Below are 5,991 nucleotides of genomic sequence, written 5' to 3'. Positions count from 1 at the left end.
TGACAGATTTCATTTTCCTGGGCTCCAAAATCACTGCTGATGGTGACTGTAGTCATGAAATTAAAAGATGCTTGCTTCTTGGAAGAAAAGCTATTACAAAAATAGCGTATTAAAAAGCAGAAAAAGTGCTTTGCCGACAAAGGTCCCATATAGTCAAAACTATGGTTTTTCCAGTAGTCATGTATGGATGTGAGAGTTGGACCATAAAGAAAGCTGAGCATTGAAGAATTGATGCTTTTGAACTGTGGTGTTGGAGAAAACTCTTGAGAGTCCCTTGGACAGCAAGGAGATCCAACCAGTCCATCCTAAAGAAAATCTGTCCTGAATATTCATTGGAAGGACTGATGCTGAAGCTCCAGTAGTTTGGCCACTTGATGCAAGGAACTGAATCACTGGAAAAGACCCTGATGCTGGGAAAGATTGAGTTCAGGAGGAGAAGGGGACAACAGAGGATGAGATGGTTGGATGGCATCACTGACTCTATGGACATGAGTTTGAGCAAGCTCTGGGAGATGGTGAAGGAAAGGGAAGCCTACCGTGCTACTGTCCATCGGGTCACAGTCAGACATGACTGAGCCACTGAACAACAACAATTTAATTTACTTAAATGTGACTTTTTCCATGGACTGCTGGAAATGTTGCAATTTCCCTTTAAGCCCTACTACCAGTTGACCCCCGCAGGCCTCCTTATCTTCTCCTCTAAAGTCATCACAATGGCCACATGGGTTCTGGCCAGGGCAGGGCCCTCTGTGACATCACCAAGGACCTAGCCCTGCCTGGTCCTCAGTCTCCACGTGCGAAGGCAGACCAGCACACCACAAGCCACTTCATCTCAGCTCACCATGCGGTCTGTAATATGGTTCTTTTTCTGGCCTATGTGTGTCTCCTTTTTGTGTGCCTATATGTTTTATGCTCTGAGAGATGAAGCCGTAGATCTCCCGGGGAAGGTGCCCAGTGGAAGGCATTTTTGAATTTGCCAGAATCAACCAGAGTATGCCCAAGGCTGGCTTGGGGGTAAGTTGTACTGGCTTTTTCTCCTCCTTCTGCTGTTCATGATACTGAAGTTCCAGGAGACAGTGACAAGAGTAAGGTGCGCACTCTTCATGCCCATTGGACTGTTCATTTGGCTCTCCGGGAAAGAAAAAGAAAAAGGCTTCCCCCGACAAAGACTATATGTTCGGTACCTTAACCTGGCTTGAGAGGGACCTTGTGAACTTTGTGTCCAGGGTGCGGAATCTGAAACTCGCCGCAGCAACCGGTGGTAACCACAAATGTTCCAATCTTGAGGTTCCTGCAGACGCACACAATAACATTACAATATATGAGGAATGGGGCAAGGAAGACCCGGATTGAGTGGATTTGTGTGTCGAAGCAGAAGAGACATAGTTGAGTGCTGACGAACTGTATCTGAAGTAATAAAACTATTCTGAAGCAAAAGAAGAAAAGCTTCTGATATTCTTTATTCACTGTAAAGTTTTACCTTTTCTAGAATGTCCTATAACTGACATCATGCAGTGTATAATCTTTTCCAGACTAGCTTATTTTATTTAATAACATTCATTCAGGTTTCATCCATTTCTTTTTGTGATTTGATAGCTCATTTCTTTTTATTCTTGAATAGTATTCTGTCATGTTGATGTACCGTAGTTTATCCATTCATCTATTAAAGAACACTTTGGTTGCTTCCAATATGTGTGTGTGTGTGTGAGAGAGAGAGAGAGAGACAGAGTATGTGTTAAGCTGTTAAAAAATTCATGTGCATGGTTTTGTGTAGGCATTAGCTTTCAAATAATTTGGTTGACTATTTAGGAGCACAATTGCTAGATTATATGGTATGACAGTGTTTAGCTAGGTAAGAAATTGCTACCAAAGTGACTACCATTTTGCATTCCCACGAACAACAAATGAGAGTTCCTGTTGTTCTTCATCTTTGCCAGCAATGCAGGAGATGTGGGTTTGATCCCTGGGTTGCGAAGATCTCCTAGAGAAGGAAATGGCCACCCACTCCAGTATTTTAAATTGTTATATTAAATCCTGAAGACCCACTCAGCCTCCAAGGATGGGGTTGCCTACCATTTCCCTGTCTAGCCTTGACCGCTCCCCTCGCCATTTCTCCGTCTTCCCCCATATCCTTCAATACACTAAGAACAACTTTAGAAAGTGCTGACTTGAGAAATGCGCCAAATATATTATGTCAATTAATGGGTTCATCAATACAATGTTTTTTTTTTCTATTTTGTAGCCTGCCCTTCATTTATAATTTTTAATTTTGTAATTATTATTTGGCTATATCATGTGGCGGAGGCTGCCATTAATCCCACCATAGAGCTGCTGGAAATTACACAGGACTGGGGAAACAGACTCTTGGAGGGCACAAACAAAACCATGTGCACACCAGAACCCAGGAGAAAGGAGCAGTGACCCTACATGAGACTGACCCAGACTTGGCTGTGAAGCAAAAACAACATCCAGTTGTGGATGTGACTGATGATGGAAGTCAAGTACAATTCTGTAAAGAACAATATTGTACAGGAACCTGGAATATTAGGTACATGAATCAAGGCAAATTGGAAGTGGTCAAACAGGAGATGGCAAAAGTGAATGTCGATATTCTAGGAATCAACAAACTGAAATAGACTGGAATGGGTGAATTTAAATCAGATGACCATTATATCTACCACTATGGGCAAGAATTCCTTAGAAGAAATGGAGTAGCCATCATAGTCAACAGGAGTCTGAAATGCAGCACTTGGATGCAATCTCAAAAATGATAGAATAATCTCTGTTCGTTTCCAAGACAAATCATTCAGTATCACAGAAATCCAAGCCTATGCCCTGACCATTAATGCTGAAGAAAGTGAAATTGAAAAGTTCTATGAAGACCTACAAGACCTTCTTGAACTAACACCCCAAAAAGATGTCCTTTTCATTATAAGGGACTGGAATACAAAAGTAGGAACTCAAGAAATACCTTGAGCAATAGACAACTTTGGCCTTGGAGTACAGAATGAAGCAGGGCAAAGACTAATAGAATATTGCCAAGAGAATGCACTGGTCACAGTAAACATCATCTTCCAACAGCACAAGAGAAACTCTGCCTGTGGACATCACCAGATGGTCAATACTGAATCAGATTGATTATATTCTTTGCAGCCAAAGATGGAGAAGCTCTATACAGTCAGCAAAAACAAGACCAGGAGCTGACTGTGGCTCGGATCCTGAACTCCTTATTGCCAAATTCAGACTTAAATTGAAGAAAGTAGGGAAAAGCACTAGACCATTCAGATGTGACCTAAATCAAATCCCTTATGATTATACAGTGGAAGTGAGAAATAGATTCAAGGGGTTAGATCTGAAAGACAGAGTGCCTGAAGAACTATGGACAGAGGTTCATGACATTGTACAGGAGGCAGGGATCAAGACCATCCTCAAGAAAAGAAATTCAAAAAGGCAAAATGGTTGTCTGAGGAGGCCTTACAAATAGTTGTGAAAAGAAGGGAAGTGAAAGGCAAAGGACAAAAGGAAAGATATACCCATTTGAATGCAGAGTTCCAAAGACTAGCAAGAAGAGATAAGAAAGCCTTCCTCAGTGATCAATGCAAGGAAATAGAGGAAAATAATAGAAAGGAAAAGACTAGATATCTCTTCAAGAAAATTAGAAATACAAGGGGGAACATTTCATGCAAAGATGGGCTCAATAAAGGACAGAAATTGTATGGACCTAACAGAAGCAGAAGATATTAAGAAGAGGTGGCAAGAATACACAAAAGAACTATCCAAAAAAGATCTTCATGACTCGGATAATCATGATGGTGTGATCACTCACCTAGAACTAGACATACTGGAATGCAAAGTCAAGTAGGCCTTAGGAAGCATCATTACAAACAATGCTAGTGGAGGTGACGAAATTCCAGTTGAGCAATTTCAAATCCTAAGAGATGATGCTGTGAAAGTTTGGAAAACTCAGCAATGGCCACAGGACTGGAACAGGTCAGTTTTCATTCCAATGCCTAAGAAAGGCAATGCCGAAGAATGCTCAAAATACTGCACAATTGCACTCATCTCACACGCTAGCAAGGCGATGCTCAAAATTGTCCAAGCCACTCTTCACCAGTACATGAACCGTGAACTTCCAGATGTTCAAGCTGGTTTTAGAAAAAGCAGAGGAACTAGAGATCAAATTGCCAACATCCGTTGGGTCATCAAAAAAGCAAGAGCATTTCAGAAAAACATCTACCTCTGCTTTATTGACTATGTCAAAGCCTTTGACTGTGTGGATCACAACAAACTGTGGAAAATTCTTCAAGAGATGGGAATACAAACTGTGGAAAGCACGGAGGGAAGTGCTTACTGGCTAGATTGCTCTCTCCACATTTGAATTCCCCTCTTCCCCTCCTGGTCACTTCAACCCACCCCCCCCACCTCATCTCTCCATGTAACTCAGTGAACCTTTCTGGGTATCCCTCACTGTGGAGAATCTTTTCACCATTAACCTAAAAGTTTTATTATTGAGGCTGTATGGAAGGAGAAGTCTTGAGGCTACTGCAAGAATAAGACTGAAAGCCAGGGGAAACATTAATTAATAAGAGACGATCCAATAGCCTCCATAAATTCACTGAAACCAAGCTCCACCCAAGAGATAATAAGTTCCAGAGCAAGACATACCACGCAAATTCTCCAGCAACGCAGGAACATAGACCTGAGCATCAATATACAGGCTGCCCAGAGGCACACCAAATCCATAGACATCTCAAAAATTAATACTGGTCACTCCATTACACTCAAGAGAGCAGAAATCCAGCTCCACCCACCAGAACACCGACACAAGCTCCCCCAACCAGGAAACCTTGACAAGCCACCTGTCCAACCCCAACCGCAGTGAGGAACCTCCACAACAAAGAGGAACTTCATACTACCAGAATACAGAAGGGCCACGCCTAACACAGCAATCTAAACAAGATGAAAAGGCAGAGAAATACTCAGCAAGTAAAGGAAAATGAGAAATGCCCACAAAGCCAAACAAAAGAGGAGGAGATAGGGAATCTATCCGAAAAAGAATTTAGAATAAGGATAATAAAAATGATCCAAAATCTTGAAAGCAAAATGGAGTTACAGATAAATAGCCTGGAGACAAAGATTGAGAAGATGCAAGAAATGTTTATCAAGGACTTAGAAGAAATAAAAAGGAATCAATATAGAATGAATAATGAAATAAAGGAGATAAAAGACACTCTGGAGGGAACCAACAGTAGAATAACGGAGGCAGAAGATAGGATAAGTGAGGTAGAAGATAGAATGATGGAAATAAATGAAGCAGAGAGGAAAAAAGAAAAAAGAATCAAAAGAAATGAGGAAAACCTCCGGGACCTCTGGGACAATATGAAACGCCCCAACATTCGAATCATAGGAGTCCCAGAAGAAGAAGATAAAAGGAAAGGCCATGAAAAAATACTCGAGGAGATAATAGTTGAGAATTTCCCTAAATTGAGGAAAGAAATAGTCACAGAAGTCCAAGAAACCCAGAGAGTTCCAAACAGGATAAACCCAAGGCGAAACACCCCAAGACACATATTAATCAAATTAACAAAGATCAAACACAAAGAACAAATATTAAAAGCAGCAAGGGAAAAACAACAAATAACACACAAGGGGATCCCCATAAGGATAACAGCTGATCTTTCAATAGAAACCCTTCAGGCTAGAAGGGAATGGCAGGACATACTTAAAGTAATGAAAGAGAATAATCTACAACCCAGATTACTGTACCCAGCAAGGATCTCATTCAGATATGAAGGAGAATTCAAAAGCTTTACAGACAAGCAAGAGCTGAGGGAATTCAGCACCACCAAACCAGCTCTCCAGCAAATGCTAAAGGATCTTCTCTAAACAGGAAACACAGAAAGGATGTTTCAACACGAACTCAAAACAACAAAGTAAATGGCAACGGGATCATACTTATCAATAATTACCTTAAATGTAAATGGGTTGAAT

The 5,991-nt window shown here is 41.1% G+C and overlaps 1 pseudogene; it reads left to right on the top strand.

The window, feature by feature from the left end:
- Window positions 1-842: 842 nt before the first annotated feature.
- Window positions 843-1,353, top strand: LOC145536467 (protein FAM209 pseudogene; annotated as a pseudogene).
- Window positions 1,354-5,991: the final 4,638 nt, after the last annotated feature.

This window comes from Giraffa tippelskirchi, chromosome X (assembly GCF_054371585.1).
Source record: "Giraffa tippelskirchi isolate mGirTip1 chromosome X, T2T-mGirTip1v1.2.pri, whole genome shotgun sequence".
Classification (NCBI taxonomy): Eukaryota; Metazoa; Chordata; class Mammalia; order Artiodactyla; family Giraffidae; genus Giraffa; species Giraffa tippelskirchi.
Note: the sequence above shows the minus strand (reverse complement) of the source record. Positions and strands in the feature narration are given on the sequence as shown.